Source organism: Malania oleifera, chromosome 1, assembly GCF_029873635.1.
Source record: "Malania oleifera isolate guangnan ecotype guangnan chromosome 1, ASM2987363v1, whole genome shotgun sequence".
NCBI classification, from domain to species: Eukaryota; Viridiplantae; Streptophyta; class Magnoliopsida; order Santalales; family Ximeniaceae; genus Malania; species Malania oleifera.
In genome coordinates, this window is record NC_080417.1 from 151,898,188 (window position 1) to 151,922,767 (window position 24,580).

Below are 24,580 nucleotides of genomic sequence, written 5' to 3' on the forward strand. Positions count from 1 at the left end.
GTGCTAGTACCTTCCCCTCGTGTAACCGAAACTCCCGACCCCAACTCTGGTAATGTAGACGATCTACTCCTAACGGGGTAGTAATCATGTGTTCTAACCGCACTAAAGGTTAGTGGCGAGCTCCGACATCCCTGTTTTTTTTCCACACCTATTAAAAGTGATTTTTAATTTCGTTTTAATTTTTAAATTTCTTTCGCCGCTCGTGCAATGCCTTCAGTTAATAATTTGAATTTGACGTAATTGTAAAAAAAATTACTCAGACTCCTCTTTAGCCTCAGAAGGAGTTCTTTAGCAAGATGAACTGCTTTTGCAGTGTTTTTGAGTTGGCCATATCCCACATTTTCATATCTGTGCTGCACTACATGCAGGATTTAGATTACCAAAAATTTCAAAAATGGTTATACATTTTATCAGCCCCAGTTTAGTTTGAACATCACTTTACTTGGATCATTTACATCATCCTCTATTATTTCATTTTTTTGTACTGGCTCACTATGCATTGAAGATCTCAAATGCTTAGCCAATCCAAAGCAGTTTTTCTGTGAGGGTGTGAAAAGGATTATGATGAAGAGTAATGCAAGAAACAGTTCTGTTCTGAAACTGGTGATGCTGGTGGTGGGTGTTGCCTTTTGTGTCAATGCCATAATACTGTCATCTATACAATGATGTCATAGTTTTTCAAACCATTAAAACAACTTGTTTGATCTTTTGATTTGCGAAGGCACCTATGTATTGCCAAAGAAAGTAGATGGAGAATATACTTATGCCCTTAAAAAAAGGATATTTTACAAGGTGGTTTTGCTTGCTGAAATTAGGGGTACTTTTATAGCTATGCTGCTTATGGTGGCTCCTAACCTTAGCTTTTATTCTTTTAATTTGATACTTGCACATGTTTTCATAATTTCAATCTCCATGTCCAATGTTTTGCAATTTTCTTTTGGAGTATTACATTGTTTGCGTGAATGCCATTCAAAGTACTTGGTTCCACGCTTTGGGTTGGACTTACAACTTGTGTTACACATTTTATCCTATTTTCTATTTTCTACTAGCTAGCAACAAGCCAACAATATATATACATGTGCACACATATATACACATAAGAACATAATTAAGATTGATTAACTAGTATCATGGAGAGGTATGGTTGGATAGCTCAGTACTTGTGGCCCACATATGCACTTATACTTCCTGACATTGCAATTTGGAGTACTTCCCATTTGCTCATCCTTCTCCTCCTACTCTTCACTTGATCACTCTTCCAGTGGCGTAGCTGTGGTGGTGGTGGGGGTGCCTATTGTATCCTCATTAACAGAGTGCTGCTCTGCTCCAGTTCAGCCAATTGTTTTCCATTGATGCATTTGCTCTTGGTGAGATACCAGAGAAGGGTCTTGGAAGGAGCGGAATGATTGTTGCAGCTGGGATGGTGTCACTTGTGACGGGATCACAGGCCTATCACAGGTGACGTCATCAGCCTTGACCTCAGCTCTAGCCAGCTCCTTAAACCTAACATTTTCCCCAATACCTCCCTCTTCTCACTTCGCCATCTCCGCGAGCTCAACCTTGCTTGCAATTTGTTCAATGGGGTCCCCATTTCACCTGAGTTTGTGTTAAAAAAATGAGCCTAAAATACCTAAGTGAACAGAAATACAATTCCAGCAAGTTTACCACAATAGTGTTGGGGTTTTACAGATCAAGTAATTGATGAATAGATAAAATAAATAAAGCACACACACCAATATTGACACCGGAGTTACGTGGTTCGGCCAAATTCCGGCCTACGTCCACGGGAGCGAGAGATTATTTACTGGAAAAACAGAGAGGAGGAGGAGGATACAATCACTCAGTACTCACTCAACTCTCTCTTATCTCTTATCACATATACAACTCCACACACAGCACATATATATACACACAAGCGGGAGCAAAAACTTCAACGGGCGGTGGCAAATGTCAACATGTCCGGCAGAGCAGGTGGAGCAGCAAAGGTTGACGAAGAAGCAGCCGGCGCCGTAGATGTTGAAGGAGCAGCAGCCGTCTGCTTTGACTGGGTATGGATCCATCAATTCTCCCCCTCCATACCCATAGGAGAAGAATAATATGTTAATCTTCAATTGACATCCATCCCAGCTATATCCCTACATAGCTGGAGCTTCTCATAGGTTACTCCCTTTGTTAACATGTCTGCCGGATTTTCTTTAGTATGAATTTTGACTAACTTCAACAGTTGTTGTTCCATCACTTCGCGTATCCAGTGATAGCGAATGTCAATATGTTTTGTTCGGGAATGGTACATTGAATTCTTGCTCAAGTCCAGTGCACTCTGACTATCACAATGTAACTTGTATTCTTCCTGTTTGATTCCTAACTCTTGAAGAAACCGCTTTAACCACAACATCTCCTTCCCAGCTTCCGCTGCGGCAATATATTCTGCTTCTGTTGTGGATAGGGCAACACACTTTTGCAACTTTGACTGCCTTGATACAGCTCCCCCTGCAAAGGTGAACAAAAAACCTGATGTGGACTTTCTTCCATCAAGATCACCAGCCATGTCTGCATCAGTGTAACCCTCCAAGATTGGTTCAGCTTCCCCGAAACATAAGCATAATCCCGATGTACCTTTCAAGTACTTGAGAATCCATTTCACAGCTTCCCAATGGTCTTTCCCTGGATTGGAAAGAAACCTGCTCACAACACCTCCAGCGTGGGCAATGTCTGGTCTCGTACATACCATTGCGTACATCAAGCTTCCAACTGCTGATGAGTATGGGATTATTGACATTTCTTCCCTTGATGAGTGAGACAACTTCTTGCTTAGCTTGAAATGATTAGCCAGTGGAGTACTTATTGGCTTGGCACTTTCCATGTTGAACTTTTTGATTACCCGTTCAATATACTTCTCCTGTGATAACTATAACTTTCTGGCTTTCCTGTCGCGACTGATCCTGATGCCTAGGATCTGCTGAGCTGGGCCTAAGTCCTTCATTTCAAAAGACTTAGACAACTCCATCTTTAGCTTGTTGATCTTGCTTGTATCCTGACCAATTATCAACATGTCATCAACATAGAGTAATAGGATGACAAGATTACCATCAGGAAATATCTGAACATATGCACACTAATCTGCTGCAGTCCTCTTGTATCCGTGACTCACCATGAAAGAGTCAAATTTTCTATACCACTGTCTCGGTGCTTGCTTAAGACCGTAGAGACTTTTCTTCAACCTGCAGACTAGATGTTCTTTCCCTGGAACTTCAAATCCTTCTGGTTGCTCCATGTAGATGTCTTCTTCCAAGTCTCCATGTAAGAAGGCTGTCTTCACATCCATTTGTTCAAGCTCTAGATTCATCTTGGCTACTAATCCGAGTATGACTCGAATTGTTGTCATTTTCACTACTGGCGAAAATATCTCGTCAAAGTCAACACCTTTCTTCTGTTCGAAACCTTTGACGACCAATCTGGCTTTATGCGTCACAATTTTTCCACTGCCATCTTTCTTAAACTTGAACACCCATTTGTTCCTTAGTGCTCTCTTCCCTTTGGGAAGTCTTACCAGCTCATACGTTTGATTCTTATGTAAAGAATTTACCTCTGCTTTCATAGCTTCTATCCATTTGGCTTTGTCGGTATGAGACTGGACCTCTTGGAAACTTTCTGGCTCCCTCTCATCAGTGAGTAAAAGATATTCTGATTCTGGATATCTTCTTGACGGAATCAGAATACGACCTCTTTCAGATCTTCTGGGCTCAGCTTCTTCTGGAGGAGGATATACCTCATCATCTGACTGCTGTGATGATTCTGCAATTTCTGGTGAAGGGGGTTGTTGCTCCCCCTGCTCAACACCTTCTACATCTGTTTCCAAAGGATCATCCTGCAATTCTCCATGGTTTGTGGGAGAATATGATGGTGTAGGATCTGTTACAATGTCAGGAGCACTGGAACTAGGCTGGATAGACTTTGTTTGTGGTTCAAAGTCCTCAAACACCTGGTTTTCATGGAAAACCACATCTCTCGATCTGATGACCTGCTTCCTCTCTGGATCCCATAATCTGTAGCCGAATTCATCATCTCCATAGCCAATAAAGATACATGGAATGGATTTCACGTCGAGCTTTTGCCTCTGCTCATTAGATATATATGCAAAAGCTTTGCACCCAAACACTCTTAGATGAGTGTAAGAAACTTTTCTTCTGGTCCATTCTTTCTCTGGAATTCCAAAGTTAAGTGGTGCTGACGGTGATCTGTTAATAAGGTAACATGCGGCACGAACAGCTTCCCCCCAGAATGGCTTAGGTATTTTAGTTATACTGAGCATGCTTCTAACTCTCTCCATAATGGTCCGATTCATTCTCTCAGCTACACCATTATGTTGTGGGGTACGTGGGATCGTCTTTTCATGCCTAATACCACGTTCAGTACGGTATGCTCTGAACTCGTTGGAAGTATATTCGCCTCCATTGTCTGTCCGGAGGCACTTCAATTTCTTCCCTGTTTGCCTCTCCACCATAGCATGAAATTCCTTGAAATATTTGAAAACCTGGTCCTTTGTTTTCAAAAAATATACCCACACCTTCCTTGAAGCGTCGTCAATAAAGGTAACAAAATACTTGTTGCCGCCGATTGATTCTACTTCAATGGGTCCGCATACATCAGAATGTACCAAACTCAATGGCTTTGGCCTTCTCTTCATAGAGGAACTAAATGAAACTCTATGTTGTTTCCCAAATAAGCAGTGATCACATGGGTTTAAGGCAATACCTTTTGTGATTTTTATAAATGCCTTCTTCGCCAGTGTAAGGAGCCCTTTTTCTCTCACGTGTCCGAGTCTCTTGTGCCATAGGTTTGGTGATGCTTCATCTTCCATTGTATTGATGGCATCAGTACAAATCTTCACCTGCGTTTTGTACAATGTGCAGCAAATGCGTCCTCGTGCTATTGTCAAATTACCTTTTGATAATTTCCAAGCACCTTTCCCAAAGTAGCTTTCGTAGCCCTGTTTATCAAGGGCTGCCCCAGAAATAAGGTTTAGCCGAAGGTCTGGTACATGTCGCACATCCTTTAGTGTTATGGTGCAACCAATATTGGTCACAATCTGCACATCTCCGATTCCCACGATCTGAGAAGAACTAGTGTTCCCCATCTTTACTGTACCAAAATCTCCAGATTTATACATCGTGAAGAATTCTTTGTGGGGAGTGGCATGGTAGGAGGCTGCTTTGTCTACCACCCATTCAGTGTCGTGGTTCCCAATATGACAACATGCATCTTCATCAATTGAGAAAATTGATATATCTTGCGTTAAGGTGACCGAGTTCTCACCTTCCTCCTTCTTTTGTTGCTGGTGGCTTTGACCATGATCTCGTCGAAATTTTCGACAATCTTTCTTCATATGGCCTTCAATGCCACAATAGCAGCAAGAGATTTTCCCTCTCTGCCAATTTTTACCATCATTGAATCTGCCGCGATCCTGGGATCTTCCTCTAGATTTGCTTCTACCTCGACTTCTGGTACTGGTACTTTCTTGAGGTCGGCCTCTGGTTTCAGTAACAAAGGCCTGTGACTGATCTGCACCTATTTCTTTTCTCCTGGCTTCTTCGTTGAATAAAGCATCTTTTACCATCGCCATGGTAAGTTTGCCGTCAGGAGCTGAATTGCTGAGAGTAATGACCAATGTCTCCTAGCTATCTGGTAAGGAGCTAAGAAGCAACAATGCTTCTGCTTCATCGCCAAGATCCATCTTTACTGATGAAAGCTGATTTACTAGATTTTGGAACTCACTAGTATGTTCAGCTATAGAGGTCCCGCTTTTTAACTTCAGATTAACAAGCCGTCTCATTAACATGGCTTTGTTGCGAGCAGTCTTGGCCTGGTACATGTTTTCCAGCTTCTCCCAAAGACTATAAGCATCAGTCTCTTGTGCGACATGATGATATACCTTGTGGTCAATCCATTGTCTGATTTGACCAATGGTCTTCCTATTCATTCTTCTCCAATCGTCATCTTTGATGGAATCTGGTTTCATACCTTTATAATCCAAAGGATCTGCCAGATCCTTACAATTAAGGAGATCCTCCATCCGAGACCTCCACAGAGTGTAATTGGAGGCTGTGAGCTTGATCATAGTACCCGAGTCTGATTCCTCCATTGATTTTAAGCACTAACTTGCTTGTACAGAAAATTCGGGACAGAATCTCAAGAAACTGAATATACGGTTGCGTCCAGAACGGTCAAAAACCCTCGAAATGGCTTAAGTTGTTCGAAAAACGGACCTGAAATGGCCTTTAAAGGCCTGGTCAAACTTCGGTCAAAATTGGTCAACGTGTGCTGACGTGGCGTTGACCGGTTTGCTGACTGGGCGCCACGTGTCACTGACGCGGCGCGGGTCCCGCTGACGTGGCGCTGACGCGTCAGGCTGACTGGACGCTGACGCGGCGCGGGTCCCGGTGACGTGGCGCTGACGTGGCGTCGTCTTCAACCTTCCGCCGTCCGGCCGTGCACTCACCGGCGCGTGGAGGCGCGTGGATGGTTCTGCCGAGGCATCGCCGGCGCGTGGAGGCTCGTGAGACCACTCCCGAGCTTCAGCCGGCGCGTGTGGGCACGTGGAAACGTCCCCTGGACGTTGGAGGCGCGTGTAGGCGCGTGCGGCCTACTCTGATGCTCTTTGGAGCTCCGATTGACACTGTTGGCTTCATCTTGATGAGAGGAGTTCGGTGGTAGCCTCAAAATTAAATTTTGAGCTACTGGACAGAGGCTCAAAATCTGGGAATTTTCTCCGATCTGGAATTCTACTCCAACAACCGCTCTGATACCACTTTGTTGGGGTTTTACAGATCAAGTAATTGATGAATAGATAAAATAAATAAAGCAAACACACCAATATTGACACCGGAGTTACGTGGTTCGGCCAAATTCCGGCCTACGTCCACGGGAGCGAGAGATTATTTACTGGAAAAACAGAGAGGAGGAGGAGGATACAATCACTCAGTACTCACTCAACTCTCTCTTATCTCTTATCACATATACAACTCCACACACAGCACATATATATACACACAAGCGGGAGCAAAAACTTCAACGGGCGGTGGCAAATGTCAACATGTCCGGCAGAGCAGGTGGAGCAGCAAAGGTTGACGGAGAAGCAGCCGGAGCCGTAGATGTTGAAGGAGCAGCAGCCGTCTGCTTTGACTGGGTATGGATCCATCAAATAGCAATCAAGAACAACAATTAATGGCACTAAGATTTAATGTGAAAAACCCTCCAAGAAACCAGAGGTAAAAACCACGGGGCATAAATGGAATCCACTAGCACCAAATAGAGTTACAAGAGATCTGAAACAACAAGGAATTACAGCTACACAAGCTGCCCAACTACAATGAATATTATTCAAGCTTCTACAACAAGACCCAAGTGAATTACTCATCTAAAGAACACAAATCTAGTTGTAATGAAGAGAATCGAGCTGTTAGGAAGCAAGGATAACCTCTCTTATAGCAGAAAAATGGTTGAATCACCTCAAGAATGCAGCACTTCGCCTTAAGTTGAAAAACCCTTCCTTTGCCCCTCTCTTCTTCTCTATTTTCTGCCAGAATTTTGTGCATCTACAACAGCTGCCAATTCCCATCAAATTTTAGCTGCAAGTGATGGATTTAAGGCCTAAAAATGGGCTTGGCCCAGCCACCATAAAGGCCCAAACATTTACTCCACATGGGCTAGACCATTTGCTCTTTATAGGCCCAACAACCTCCCCCTCTAGACCCATGGGTAGAACTTCATTGATAGATGGACTCCATGCCCAAGTGTCGTGCATCATGCTCTTACCTCCATCAAGTTCCTACAAAGCTCTTGCTTCTCCTTTGTAAGAACCTTGATTAACATGTCAGATGGATTACGATCCGTTGGAATATTTATAAGCTTCATCAAGTGTTTCTCTAACACTTCACGGATCTAATATCACACATCAATGTTCTTTTGTTCTAGCATGATAAGTAGCATTCTTGCTAAGATGAATGACACTCTGACTATCAAAAAACACAATATGCTCACCTTGCTTCATTCCTAACTCATCCAATAATTCTTCTAGCCGCAACATCTATTTGCATGTTTCATTGGCAACAATATATTCCACTTCCATAGTAGAAAGAGCAACACAATTTTGAAGTTTGGATTGCCAAGAACCGCTCCCCCTCCAAAAGTGAAAATGTAGCCCGAAGTAGATCTTCTAGTATCAACATCAATGTCCGTATCAGAATCTGTATAGCCTACCAAATTTGGTTTAACACCTCCAAAGCACAAGCATAGACCACATGTGCCCCTAAGGTTCCTTATTAACCACTTCACCTGTAACGACCTACCTATTTTACCATATTATTTTTTTTTCTACGTAATAATAATATTAATAATTCTAACATCCTGCTAAACTTTCATGATCATGATCAACTTGGACCCATGGGTACCAGGGATATACTTGTCGTACAACCCTAATACCTAAGCACCGAAAAATATAAAATTACATACATGTCATACAACACCAGAAACCATACCAGAGTTCTACTGAATCTGTCATATACATACAATCATCCACAAAAGACCAAAAAGAATCCTAGGGTCTCAATCCAAAAACTCATCTGACCCTAGCTCAACCACTTACCCTACTAACAGGATAGCTCGGTCCACTTCTACTACTGTGGGCTCTCTCTGCTCTTCTACCTAGATTTCCTAAAATGTTTATAATGCTGGGGTGAGACACCTCTCAGTAAGAGAAATAAACTAACATCAGTGTGTGACAACATGGGTATTTCCATGTAGTAAATATATACTATACATAAATCATATCTGTAAAAAAAAATTATCAGTTTCATTTCTGAATAAACATAATCAATCATAATGTACATATCATGCTATATTTATGTAACATGTAAATCATCTTATATAGCTATACAATATATGAAATAATACCCTCGATGGATAGTTAAATGATGTCAGGTCTTACCCCCACATGACTAGGTTATGTGGCCCGAAAGCAGGACCTAGCAATGGCTGGCCGACCACGCTAAGTCAAACATAAGTCTGTAAGTACGATGGGCTTGCCCCTCCTGGTCCGAACTTCCAGAGGGACATCTACACTACCATGAGGCCACATCGACTGTCATCTCCCACACTCTATCTGAGATATGTGGTAGCACTAACATGAACTTGAACATATAGCTACGGTATCGTGTTTCGTGAAACTAAACTAAGTCATCCAAGCTCTGATATCATATAGTACGTTTTATATACTGATACATGGCTATTTCATTTTTATAATAATATCTGACATGATAGTATTTTTCATGAAATCTGACATATTATACATAATCACGACATCTGTGCCAGCAAATCATAACATGTAAGTCACGACATCTGCGCCGGCCATGTCATAACATATAAATCACGACATCTGCACCGGCCATAATATAACATACTGTATCATGAAGTTTCTGTATTGTTTAACATAATATTTCAAAACCATTGTTCATGTACTGTTTTTATGGTTTTCTTGAAAACTGCCATAACATGTTTATTCTGAAGAAAACATAATATTTTGGTGTAATTTTCATGGAAAATCATACTCATGCCACACAAGTGTTAAGTAATGTTTTAACATAAAATCTGAACTAAAATCATATTTCCTGATAAAATGTATTAAAACCATTTCCTTATTCAACAGTAGTATTTCCAAACATAGTTCCATATCATACATATTTTTCTGAAAATAAATGTTGTATAATAATAAATAATTTCATGAAAAATGTTGACTTAATATATCCCTTTACCCGACTTACTGAGAAACCCACAAATTTAACCAAACATGCACCTGTGGTGTTCCCAGCTCATCACCCTGAAATTCACATTTTCCCCTAACAAAATTTCAGTATTATTCTATCTAAAGCATTTTTCTCAGTTTAGAAATACCAAATACCTTATAAAACTTAAAATAACAAACATACCCAAATTTTGTGATGGTACCCAAGTTCGCCTAAGCAACGAACTACTCTAGCAGACTTGAAGAGAATCTTCCCAAGAGTAGCGTGGCGGCTTCTGATCATTAAATCGATGAAGAACGAAGCCGAAAATTTAGAGAGAAGGTGGGGAGGACAATTTTTAGAGAGAGAAGGAAAATCTGCATGCAAATTTCTCGTTGATTCCTGATTTGAGCTTATTTATAAAGTGCGGGCTCGTCGACGAGGCACGTCACCTCGTCGACGAGTCCATGAAGGGAGTTAGTCGACGAACTCGTAACTCTTGTCGACAAAATTTAGGCTTTGCTAAACCCCTCTCCGTAAGTTTTCGTCGACGAAACACGTCACCTCATTGACGATCCCAAGAAGACTACTCGTCGACAAACACTCTGCGCTCGTTGATGAGACCCTGCTGATTCCCTTTTGAAAAAAAAAATCCTTTGCTCTCATTTCTTTTATTTACTTAATTTCTATAATTCTTCAGGTCTCAACATCACCACCATCCAATGTTCTTTACTAGGACTAGCAAGAAATCTACTCACAACGCCCACTGCTTCAGCAATATCTGAGCTAGCACACACCATGACATACATCAAACTCCCTACGGTAGAAGAATAGGGGATATTTTTCATTTCACCTCTTTCTTTCTCATTAGGTCATTCATTTTTAATCAAATCTTAAACATGATATTAGAGCATAATCCTATTTATATCCTATTTCCCTTAGCCGTCACCAGAAAACACCATTCTCATGACTATTCTTCCTTAATCCACCTCCTTCATATACCATAATCATACCCCCCCCCCCCCTTTCGAACAACCCACCCTATAAAACCCCACCACTGGAGGGCACCCCACATGTCCCCACACGAGGGCCAAATGTTGGCAAGGGGTACCCCACATGCCAGTGTGTGAGAGCAGTTCCAGCTACTTTTTTTTTTTTTCTTCTGCCATGCTTTGATTCCTTCTTTAGACTATATTATCAAGCTGTTAGGCCACTTTTTTGCCTAAAAATTCAACCTTTTTCGACCATGCACTCGTAGTATTCCGTTATTCAAGGTTTGTAAAGGCTTCCTTGTGAGTTTTGGAGTCGTGGCAGCGTTTGTATGTTCAGTTGTGAGGTTATGGCAATGCTATATCCGTTAGTGAGTTGTTCACCTTGTTTGTGGTTGTGTCAGTGCTTCACATGGTTTGTGATTGTTTCGATTATTGATTGTTCTTCTTGTTTTTAGTGTGGTTTTTGATTTGTGAGTGTTGTGGCAGCATTATATCCAACAGTGAGTTGTTCACCTTATCTGTCACTGTGTTGGTGCTTCACAAAATTTGTGATTGTCCCAATTAGTTTTGAGTGTTCTTTTTTTTTTTTGGTGTGATTTCTGATTTGTGAGTGTTGGGATGAAATTTATGAATCCCAAAAATGTGTTTCCTACATCACTGCCACAAATAACGACAAAAAAGTTGGATGAAAAGAACTATGTTCAATGGTATAAAAATGTTCGGGAAATCTGACCACTTGCTCTAATCTGATTCTTCTAATAAGAAGATAAAAGATGTGTGGGTTCAGGAAGATGCCTTGATTGTTTTCTTTTTATGGAATTCGATGGAGCCACATATTGCATGGATGTGTATGCATCTAGATACGTGCAAGGATATTTGGGATTATATCAAACTTCTTTACTCTAATAACATTACAAGTTTGTATGATTTATCCTTGGAGTACTTTCCATTACAACAAGGAGATAGGAGCATTACATGTTATTTTGGAGAGATAAAGTGTATTCATGAGGAGCTTAACGTCGTGCAGCCTATAACTACCAACATTCGTGAGATGTAGAAGCAAATGGAGTAGATGACAGTTCTTCATGTTCTAGCAAGCTTGAGATCTGGGTTTGAGGCAGTTCGGTCTGATATACTCAATAGTGCCAAGCTACCATCATTTGCTAATGTTTATTCTTGTGTCCTTCCTACTTCCTTTAGCACACATTCTCCTACTCTTGCATTTAGCTCTGAGAAAATGGCCTTTGCTACATAGAGTGATTCTAGTTCTCTACCAAACAACTACAAAAGTTATCACAATGGTTTGAGTCGTCATAGTGGTAGAGATGGACAAGGCAAAGGCACTCCTCACAAGTGCATTCATTGTGGACGAAATGATTATAGTTGGGATCTTCACATCAAACCTTCACGTGTTGCAAATGCAGCCACAACTGACTTCACACCTTTGGGGATAGCTGATGCAACCACCATTGCCTCTTCATCTTTGGGGTTAAGTGGGGAGCAACCTACTCTATGTTAGAGGAATAGTATTCCAAGTTGCAGCAGTATCAAACATCATAAAAAGCTTCTCCTCCCATTGCATCTCTTGCCCAAACAGGTAAGCACATAGTATGCCTATCATCCAGTACTTCTCGTCCTAGTACTTGGGTCATAGACTTCGTTGCCATTGATCATATCATTGGTATACCTAGCTTTTTCTCCACTCTTTAGTATCCTGCAAATTTACCTTGTGTTACTCTTACGGATGGATCCACTACTGTAGTAAAGGGAATTGGGATTGGGATTGTAAATCCCACTTCTTCTATTTCTCTTTCTTCGGTTTTATATATTCCCAAATTTTTTTTCAATCTTATGTCCATTAGAAAAATTACTAAATCCATGAATTGTTTTGTGACATTCTTCCCTGATTATATGGTTATTAAGGATTTGCAGATGAGGAAGACAATTGGCGGAGGGCGTGAAGCTGGTGGACTCTATCACTTTGAGCTTCTATTATCTCCTTCTACTGCTTGCAAAACTGCTACCATGCCTTTCCAAATTCATTGTCTCTTAGGCCATCCTTCATTGGAAAAGTTAAAATGTCTTATTCCTAGTTTAAATTTTGTGTCTAGCCTTGATTGTGAGTCTTGTTAGTTGGGAAAGCACCATCATGTTTATTTTGCTTCCCAAGTCAATAAACAGGTTGCAAGCCCCTTTATGTTAGTTCATTCAGATGTATGAGGTCCTAATAGGGTCGTGTCCAAGTTGGGTTTTCAGTACTTTGTAACCTTTGTAGATGATCATTCAAGAATGACTTGGTTATATTTAATAAAAGATCGTTCTGAGTTATTTCATGTATTTTGTGCCTTTCTTTTTTTTTAAATAAGGACTCAATTTGGTTTTTCGGTTTGAATACTTTGAAGTGATAATGCTAAAGAGTTTTTAAGTACACAATTTACTACTTATATGACTCTATTTGGTATTGTTCATCAATTATCCTACGCCCTCACTCCTCAACAAAATGGGGTTGCTCTTCTTGAGATCACTCGCACTTTACTTTATCAAATGCATGTACCTAAAGTGTTTTGGAATGATGTTGTACTTACTGCTTGTTATCTGATTAACAAAATGTCATCCTCTATTCTTAGTGGTAAAATTCCCTACCTCATTCTCTTTCCTAATTCACCTTTATTTGCTTTTCCTTCTCGTATATTTGGATGTGTGCTCTTTGTTCATCAACTAACTCCTTGGATGAATAAGTTGGATCCTCATGCTATAAAATGTGTCTTTCTAGGCTACTCATATACTCAAGAGGGATATCATTGTTATAGTCCTATGTTGCATTGCTTCTCTGTTTCTACAGATGTTACCTTCATTGAGTCTTCACCTCACTACTCCCAATCAGTGAGTGCTTATGAGCTTAATGAGTCTATTCTTTTGCCTAATCTTCCAGATTCTATGTTGTTGTCCTTGCCTAACTAGCCATCTGACTCTCCATGTACTTCGAGTCCTTCTCATCGCCTTGATCATCCTAATTTGTAGGTATATTCACGAAGGTGACTCCAAGGAAAAGAGTCTTCTCTATCTTCTACTACCATGCCTTTGGTTTCCTCGTCTGATGATTATACTGCCCATGATTATCCTATTGTTGTTCGGAAAGGTAAATGCATATGTACTCAAAACCCCACCTCTAACTATGTTTTTTATGACTCCTTATCACCCTTTTATTATTGTTTCGTCACTGCTTTATCATCTACTACCCTTCCTAAATTTGTTTTAGATGTCTTAGCCCATTCAGGGTTGAGGGATGCTATGGTTGAAGAGATAAATGCTTTACATGAAAATGGTCGACTGTCACTGGGTTTACTTGTATAAGTCAACCCTGATTGTTATGCGGCTCATCTAAAGGTCTATCTTGTTGCTAAGGGATACACTTAGATGTAAAGTTTGGATTATTCTTACTTTTTCTCGGTTGCCAAACTTACATTAGTACGTTTGTTCATCTCGTTGGCTACTACTTGTCGCTAGCCTTTGCATCAATTAGATGTAAAAAATGCTTTCTTGCATGGTGACCTTGAGGAGAGGGTTTATATGGAGCAACCACTTGGGTTTGTTGCTCATGGGGAGTTAGGCATAGTGTTTCGGCTCAAAAAGGCTTTATATGATTTAAAACTGTCTCCTAGAGCATCGTTTGGTTGCTTTAATGTTGTCGTAATTGAGTTTGGTCTTCGATGGTGTGCTATGGATCATTCCGTGTTTTATCGTCACACTTCATCGAGTGGGATCCTTCTTGTTGTTTATGTGGATGATGTTGTTATTACAAGTGATGATGATAAAGGTATCCAGAGTCTCAAACTTTTTCTATAGATTAAGTTTCAAACCAAAGATTTGGAACTATTGAAATACTTCTTGGGTATAGAAGTATCGAGACCTCATATTGGAACTATTGTATCATTAAGGAAGTATGTTCTTGATCTGTTAGACGAAACTACCTTGTTGGGATCTAAACCGGTTGATACACCCATGGATCTTAACAACAAGTTAATGTCGGATATAGGTGATTTGCTACCTAATCCTAGACAATACTAAGACTTGTTGGAAGGTTTAATTGTATCACAACTACTCGGTTGGATATATCTTTTGCAACAAGTGTTGTGAGTAAATTTCTAGATTCTCAGAGGACTCATTGGGACGCAATAATTTGCATCTTGATATATCTCAAAGGTGCACCTAGGAGTGGTCTTTTATATCGTGGTTAGGGTCACACTTTTATATCCATGGATATACAAATGCAAATTGGGCTAGATCGCCTTCCGATCGGATATCCACCACTGGGTATTGTATCTTGGTTGGTGGTATTTTGGCTTCTTGGAAAAGTAAGAAACAAATTGTGGGGGCAAGGTCAAGTGTTGAACCAAACTATAGAACTTTGGTTCACACTACCTGAGCTTGTCTGGTTGACATGTTTTGGTTTTCCGCATTCTCAGCCTATGAAGTCGATGTGTAATAATCAAGTTGCTCTTCATATTGCCTCCAACCCGGTCTTTCATGAGCTTATAAGGCACATTGAAGTTGATTGCTACTTTGTTTGAGAGAAACTTGTGCAAAAGCTTATTACAACCACTTATGTGAAGTTGGACATGCAGCTTGCTGATTTGTTTACCAAAGCTTCGAGCGGGGTGCCCGTGTTAGATTCATTTGTAACAAGCTAGGAGTTTATCACATTTATGCTCCAGCTTAAGCGGGTGTGTTAGAGGTTATATATGTTTTTTAGCATTATTATTATTATTATTATTGATGTTGGCCTTACAAAGTTTAAAATCTTGTTATCTTGTTTTGATACTAACAAACAAGTGAAATTTAATGTATTTGTGTGAGTAATGATATTTCAGGGTTCATATATATGAAAGTAAGGTCAAAGTGCCAACAAGGATCAAATATGATGGAAGCAAGGTCAAAGTACTCACAAGGATCAAATGAAGCTTAAATGAGCCAAGACATGAATTACTTGTTGAAGAACATAAGGACATGAAGAAGTTATTGAAAGTCAAGGCATATTAAAGTCAAAAGATCCAAAGAAAGGCAAAGTAAGAAAGCTTAAAGAATATGGAAGCTTGAAGAAAAGATGGATTCAATCCAAGGACAAAGCATGAAGACTCAAGAACTTTGAATATTAATATTTTAGAAGTCTCATGTAAGTGCTTTAATGTTTAAAATATTGTTTGAAATATTTTGAAGCTCTTAGGTTAATTTCTTAGACCTAGACACTTTTTAAAATACCTGAAAAATATTTTTATAAGGTCAAAAATTGTTTAAAAAAGGTTAGAATCATCTTTGGAATAAAAAGCACCAAAAAGAGTTTTTCCCAAATGCTGTCAGTTTTTAAACAGCCACATTGAGGTGAATTTTTCTCTATCAAACACTCATTATTTTAAAGAGTGGTCAACATGGAAGTTGTAGTATTTTCTCTTAACTTTCTTTTGACACCAAGAACACCTAATTTGGAGTTATACAGAAAAAAGTTATGGCCAATACACTAAAACGGGGTCACTGCTGTCAGACACTTAAACACTGTTCAACGAGCAGATTTTTAAAATTCTAATGTTTTAAATTATAGCCGTTTGAATCTTAAATATTCTAATAAATAGGGAAACTCTTTAAGGAAACTTTTGCAAGTTTGAAAGCCTATAAATATATGGTTTTGTAAAACAAAAAGAAAGAGAAGAATTGAAAAATCTATTTTGAGAAGCTGAAAGTACTCTTGTTCTTCCTAAGTTCTCTTGCTCACTCATTGAAAAATTCTTTTGTCGAGAACTCTGAAGTGCTGATCCTTCTTCCTTTGAATTCCTACTGCTAATCCTCTTCTAAGAAGGAAATTGGTGAATTCTACACTTGAGTTTCATTCTATTTCCTATTGATATTTTACATTGAAGTATATAGTGCTAAAATTGTACTAACTTGCTCTTTGAGAGAGTATACTTGTACGCAAATTTTATCTTGTATTTCTTGTAGTTCATTGACGTTCCAAGGTGTTTGGATCGTTGGCTAAGTAAGGGGATATTACTTAGAGAGGCGGACTCTAGCCTATGTAAGGAGTGACCGAACGAGCGAATATCATTTGGAGAAGGTAGGTTCTAGCCTTAACCAATGAATGTTGTAATCGGTTTTGTTCCACCCGTCAACGGAACGGGTTTAGTGAATCCTTTGGTGGTTTGCCAAAGGCGAGGACGTAGGCTGGGTATAAGCCGAACCTCGTAAAAATCTCCGTCTCACTCTCTCTTTCCCTATTTTTATTTTCAGTACATATTTAAAATTGCGTGGATGATTTAAATTGAAAATCAAATATACTACGCATATTTGGAAATCAAGTAAACTTAAACATTAATTTTGATTTGGGTTGCGAAAACCGAAAGGGAGTACGTTGGTGAAACCATATCTTGCGGAAACCATACGGGAGTACGTTTCTTGGTTAAACACTCAAAGATAAATTAACTGAAAGTTTATTTGAGTTTTGAATATTTGGAAAGAGTGATTGAATGTTGTATTGAACATCATATTAAGCAAATCCATATATACAGGGCTTGATTAAAATTTATATCTAGGGCTGACTACAAAAGCTTTATTGTGTTTGTGAAAGAATTGTTGAATATTAAATTACATTCTTCACAAGGTTTTAAAATTCATAATCACGGGGCTTATATAAACAAACAAATAATCTCAAGATCTTATATTACCAAAGTGCTGAATACCTTATATCTTGGTTTGGTTGTTTGATGTTTAACTTGTACTTGACAAATAAATTGATTGTTTGGTTTGTAGATTGTGTTTAATTGATTGGTTGTTTAATTATGTTATTGATTGGATAAAAGAATTAAGTTCTTGTGTGATTGGTGAAATTAAACAAACAAGTTAAAGAATTAATTAAGTGTTTAAAGAAGTTAAGGATTCTTAAAAGAAGTCAAAAGAAATTTTTAAAAGCCAATTCACCCCCCCTCTTGGGAAGTTTTTCTTAATTTCAATTGAATGTATTAGTGTGTTAATTAATGAGTAAGGGTATTAATGTCATTAAAATGTATTTAAATTGTATTATAAATAGAGGGAGAGGCCTATCTTTAAGTTAAGTCATTCATTTTTAATCAAATCTTGACAAAAATGAAGTTTGTCTACTCTACCAAGAAATGATGTATTAGGCTTTTGTGCTCTTGAGCAAGATTGAGTGGGATTGGAAGCAATAAAGTAACACTTTTAAGAAAATATAGATCAAGAGCATTCCTGGGTGTCATGGGCCAAACATTTCACACATTGTGAAGGTCCATTTGGCACTAGTTATAGCACTCTTGCTTAACTAGTCACCTGTAAGTACACCGCGGTTTCACCACATAAACAAATTCTTAACCATCAAATACAAAGTTACATGGAAGCAACAAACAACTAAACAAGTAGACAAAGTAAAGGAACATTATTTACTCTCAACTACCACATACGATGCATGTTTAGTGATGTGTTTAATTTCTATACAAGTTTTGTCATACCTTCACTCTTATTTTTATGTTAGTTTGTATTTGATTAATTTATTTATTTGAGTTTTGATTTATTTTGTTTATTTTTATTTAGGAATAAATAAATTAAAGGAGTCATGGGATAAGGAGGAAACTTTACTTTTCAAATTCAAATTCCCTTCATCAAGAGTCCTTCTCAAACTCAAATTTATTTCTCGAATTTCCTAAAACACCCTTCAGTATTTGGAGCATAACTTTTGTTACAAAGCTCCAAAAAGGGCGATCTTAATATCTACAAAACTTTTGTATTGAATGCTTTCAAAAATGAGAAGATCTCGATAGAGAAAATCGCACATCAAGGTAGCGGCAGAAAAAGAAGGGATTTGGATGATCTTGTTTTGGAGAGATAAGAAGGGGGGACGACCAGAGCTTTATAGAAGGAGGGGATTTGAAATTAGGAAAAAAAAAAAAGAGGATTCTTTTCACCATTAGAGAGAAATTCGAAGCTTGGAAAAGAGAGAGGCTGAATTGGAGTTGTTGACGATTGAGATTCTCAATCTACATATAGTTTCCTTTTTAATTCTTTCATCTTATCTTTGTACAATTTTTATCATGAATTCTAGAATCATTATGGTTTATTTTGATTCTATTATGAGCTACTTGATATTGGTAAGGCTACAATGTAACCTCTCCATGACAATTTCGAATAGATCATAATTTTATCATTCCTTTTGACCATACATCATTGAGTTTAATGCTTTCAATTACCTAGCAAATAGTTGAATGATTTGTTGTACATATTAATTCGAGAGATGATACATGTAGTTTAGCTTCGTATGATGTATGCCATGAATTGAACGAAAGACAAGAATGGGCCAAAGTGATTTGTGCAGCTTTTATGTGATATATTATTAATCTTAATGTACTCAAATGTTTTAAATTCGCATAGACATATCGCAGACTATCGTATTTTAGGTATTTCTAATTCTATTCGAAAGAGGGTTTTAGATAAGTTAGAATATTTCGCCGTCAAATAGGATGATAATTGATTGATTGCATGATTAGGATTTGGGATTGGATTGGTTAGGTGAGTCAAATGCCTTAGTGTTTCTTATTCGGTGAAATCTTCTTCTTTTTAAGTATTTAGTTGATTTACTTTTATTTGTTTTTATTTTATTTTTCAGATTCAAAATTCACCACTTTTCTTGATTTTCAAATAATTTAGAATTAGAACAATTTCAATAGTTAATAGGTAAATAGTCCTCGTGGGTTCGACATCCTTCTTTATCACTATATTACTTGTTACAATTTCGTACACTTGCGAATTTCCACAACATTTAGCAAAGGACGTAAGTAGGCTAAACACCTCCTTTGCTAAATACGTTTGCAAATGCTAGTGAATTTTACAATAATTAATGAACTTTCAACCTCCTCTAAAGAGCTTTACATGTTATTCTAGCTTTAGTACTAGGAAATATAAAACCGATTGAAGAGTCATACTCCCATTTTATACTAATGCATTATCACATTCAATGAGTAAAACCTAGAGTGCCATTTTTACATTATGATTATTCATCTTATGTGCACAATACCAATAGTCACAAGAAAGCATAATGCCCTAACAAGTTTTGACTCGTGACACTAGATGTCAATTCACATTACATGTTTCTAAAGCATCCCAAAAACTAGAGCACAAAACTTTCAAGTTAGGGCACGAATGGGCTAACTCATTGTGTAGCCTTGGTCCAATGAATCTTCAATGACCCAAAAAGAATAAAATTGCAAATTATTATATGATTCTTAACCAATATTGTGTAGAACTACATTTCATTTATATACATGTATATATATAAAAAAAAAAAAAAATGTGCATATTGTGGCACAATTGATGGTATATGTTGAGGTAGTTGGCTATAGCTATGACCTTGGGCGTGTGAAGGCATTGGGCAATAGGGTCTTCAATTTGTGGTAATCCAGCCCCCAAGCTTGCCTTCAGTCTATACAGGTACCAGAACATGTGTGGAACATAGACTTTGAATGGAATTAGTGCAACCAGTGTATATATATTCCAAAGGGAAAAAAAAATATAGAGATATGAAAATAGATCAGGGGCATGAAACATATTCAAAGGCTAGTATAGCTGGTATGAAACCCTGCTAATGATGATAATGTCCATTAATGTTGTGCAATTTCTTTTGGAATATTGCACTGTTTGCATTCATAGCATTCGAAGTATTTGGTTCCACACACATATATAAGTTATAATCCTATCAGATCAATTAGTATAACGGAGAGGTTTGCATGGTTGGCTCAGTACCTGTGGTGCATCCACTTCTTGATCTTGCAGTTTCAAGTATCTTCCTTTTGCTCATCCTTCTCCTCCTCACTTAATCAATCTTCTGCTGCTGTTGCTGCCGCGGCTGCAAGTCAATTGCGTCATCGTGAACAGAGTGCTGCTTTGCTTCAATTCAGCCAATTATTTTCCACTCGTTTCTCTACATCTTCAGAATGTGAGGATTATGGTAACCCTTCCTATCCAAAGATGGTGTCTCGGGAGGAGGGGGTGATTGCTGCAGCCGGGATGGCGTCACCTGTGACAGGGTTACCGGTGACGTCGTTGGCCTCGACCTCGGCTCCAGCCAGCTCCTTCTTAAACCTAACATTTTCCCCAATACCTCCCTTTTCTCACTTCGCCATCTCTGCAAGCTCAATCTTGCTTGCAGTTCGTTCAATGGGTTCCCCATTTCACCCGAGTTTGGGTGCCGACTGCCTCGTCTCACCCATCTCAACCTCTCCAACTTGGGATTATCAGGCACCCTTCCCCCTGAATTATCCCACCTTTCCAGGTTGATTTCCCTCGATCTCTCTTATAATTTGAGTGGTATCCTAGACTTCCAACTTTTTTCGACCTTTGTAAACCTTGAGGTTCTTAAATCTTTCATACAGCAATCTATCATTGCCTCACACCAAAGCCACCGGCCTTCCCTTCCCTAATTTGTCTTCGCTATTGGTGTTGTCTTACAACATAAGCGAATTCCCAAATCTAAGAGACTATAGAGCTTAGAATTTTTGGACTCATTAGTCAACAAAATCTTTGAGAGGTCTCTAAATGGGCATTGAATATGTGGACTGATTCCTGTGAAGAGTATGAACATTTTCTATTTTTTCGCACGTTTGGATCAACAACTTCCATGGAAGAATCTACTAATTCTTGATATTCGAAACAATATGATTCAAGGACCACTCCCAATTCCACCAGCCTCCCTACAAGCTCTCGTAGTCTCAAATAATCAATTGAGAGGAGAGATTCCTTCTTTAATTTGTAGCGTGAGTTTCGTCAGAATTCAAAAATTGTCTAACAATAGTTTGAGAGCTGCTGATACCACTGTGTTTGGGGAACCTCGACTATTAACTTGTAGATTTGGATCTTCGTATGAATTAGTTTCATGGCATCGTTCTTGATAATTTTGTGAAGGAATTTTGCTCCTCTCCATTTTCATTGAAATATCTTCACCTAAACATTAATCAATTAGAAAGACCGGTGCCCTGATCTTTGGTTGATCATGTGAATTTAAAAGTTTTAGACCTCAGAAATAACAAGATAGTTGACACATTTGCCATCAAAATATTTTGAAAGTTGGATAGTCATGATGAATGTGGATGAATCTAAATACACATTGCAATATATTAGGATCGCTGACTTACATCTATATTCCATGATGGTGACAATGAAAGGTTTCGAATTTTAGATGGGCAAAATCCGCACCATCTTTACAATTATTGATTTGTCAAATAATAGTTTCCAAAGAAATATTCCAACGATCATTGTAAATCTTAAATAACTTCAAGCACTTAACTGTTCATATAACAACCTTATTGGTGATATTCCACCCTAGTTAGGAAATTTGATTGGTCTATTTCTCAAACAAGTTTAGTGGTGATATTCCTAAGCAATTGGCAAGTTTGTCATCTTTAGAAGTCTTAAATCTTTCACAAAAACCAACTGGTTGGACTTATACCTCGAGAAGTCAATTTGATACATTTTCAAACTTTTCATATTTTGAGATTTTGGGATTGTGCAGGTTTTCATTGTCAATAACTTTCTCAAACCATATTGCAACACAACCACGACCTTTTATGCTCCACGGTAATGACTTAGATTTTATAAGTGGTTCCTTTTGGAAAGTTGCATTGATCAGATATGAATGTGGAGCAGTACTTGGATTGGTTGGGCGATATCTTATGTTCATAACCGGTAAACCTTATTGGTTGGTTAGGAGAATTGAGGGAGTTGGGCATGAGAAGGTGAAAATGCTGAGGAGAAGTGTACAGGTGAGGGGGAAGAAGAATGTGATCATGCCAATGATGTAGTTTACATACAACATTTTTCACACTCCCTAATCTGCATACATAACCGCCAACCAAGAACATGATTAGTATCCTTATCTCTTCTTACCAACTTGTAATACATATAAAAAATGACGGTCTCTTGGAGAACTTAATAAGTGGGGTCCTCCTTCAGTTTGAACTTGAAATTATTAAAGAATAGGGTGAGCAACCATGAGCTTAGTAGGAATTCTTAATTTCTCTTTATTTAATAAGGATTCTAATACTTTAACATGTGGTTTCTTATATGCAAGCATAATCATGGTGCAAAAACACACTTTTTGTTCTAAGCAATCTCTTCATCTAAAGTTACCTTCACAAAACATCGAAATAGCATGCATTTACACATTTTTTTCATCCTAGCAGCATTGTCCCAACTAAGCGCACATTTTATCTTAAACAAGTGTCAAATTCCAGCTTGGCTAACCACTGCTTAACGTGGAAATACCAACAAGTTCCAAATTCTAGCTTGGTCGCTTAATGCAAAAATACCCTCAGAAGATTTAGGGTCTTTCACTCAAGGGAGACATAGTCCCTACTTGCTCAAATTCCACAATATCACAGCCACAATAACACTTGGTGCCAGCTATTACACACAATAGGAATTCAATATATGCATACACAAGCTTTTCCATGGTATGTAAAACAATCATACTTACAAGATGAATATCTACCGCATGAAAATTTCCCAACTAGAGAAGATATATAGATATGATATCCAAAGAAAACATATATACAACCATATCAAGTAATTAGAAACAAGAAGCTTAAATCTTCCTTATTAGGATTCAACTCTATGCAAGTTTCTACCCTTTTTTCCTTTGAATATCCAAAATCCCAAGGTGAATAAATGAAAATTAAGAACACCTACCTTGATTTTTAGCTTCTTCAATTTAGTTTAAGCTTTCCTTTGAATTTCTTGTATTTTCTCATGATTTTCTCTGAATTTCCTTGATTTTTTGCAGAGTTATCTCCCTTTTTCTCTTTCTCCTTAGAACTATGATTTCCAACAAGAGTTTGTGGTATTCTTTTCTGTGTTGAGGCTGCTCTGCAGGACTGGAAAGGTCAAGACAATAGTTACTTGCTGCCATTTCCTTGCCAAGTGCCTCATAGGCTAGAAACATGATAGGGCTGCGACAACAGGTGGCAACAAGATCCTACAGTGCTCCCATCTGTTGCTAGGTGTCGGTTGCTGGTCTTTAGAGTTGTCAAGTGACTGCTATTGGTTTGTAGTGCTGCCAAGTATCACACCTTGTTTCAGCATGCCCCATCCTATTTTGTTTTCCTCTGTCCTAACTCTTATGTTGTTTATATTTTAGCATATTTCTCACAATTTCCTTTCATCTAAACCCCTCCTACCAATAATAAGTCAAATAGAATTCCCATATTAGTTAATGCGACTCAATTAATAAATAACATTGCTAGTATGAACTTGTTTAGTGCAAAATAAAGCAAGTCATGCTAATTTATCATAGTAGTTTAAATTTACTATGATCAAAAGCGTATGGTTATCACGGTAATCCTTAACCTTAGTTTGTGTTTTATTACTTTAATTCTTGCATGTTTTCATAATTTCAAACTCCATCACAAGTGCAGAAGGATTAGTTCATTATTTTTTTTAGTTCCAACTAGCACGTGAGTGAGGGAGAACCAATGATTCATGCCCAATCAAATGTATTCAAATATTAAAATTTAGAATCAGTATAGGGTACTCCAGGATCTCTCATTTGAAATTTTAAAAAAAAATAAAAATTGAGAAGCAGGTCGGAAATCTGAATAAGGCAGTGTCTGAAAACAGGAGACCCAATTACCAAAAACTACTCACTACTTTAGCCTAGGAAGGTGTCTAGAAACATGCCTAAGATTTATACTCAACACATGCAGCAAATCGAAAGAAATAAGAAAAATATTTATCTGATTCAACCAATAAAAACTGCCTTAAGGT

General features: G+C 38.3%; 1 long non-coding RNA gene across 1 annotated transcript; it reads right to left on the minus strand.

The window, feature by feature from the left end:
- Positions 1-898: 898 nt before the first annotated feature.
- On the minus strand, positions 899-23,724 carry LOC131156734 (uncharacterized). The gene is made up of 2 exons (XR_009137060.1): positions 23,507-23,724; positions 899-1,596 (listed from the first exon to the last, which is right to left on the minus strand). It is a non-coding gene; the product is annotated as an uncharacterized LOC131156734 (long non-coding RNA).
- Positions 23,725-24,580: the final 856 nt, after the last annotated feature.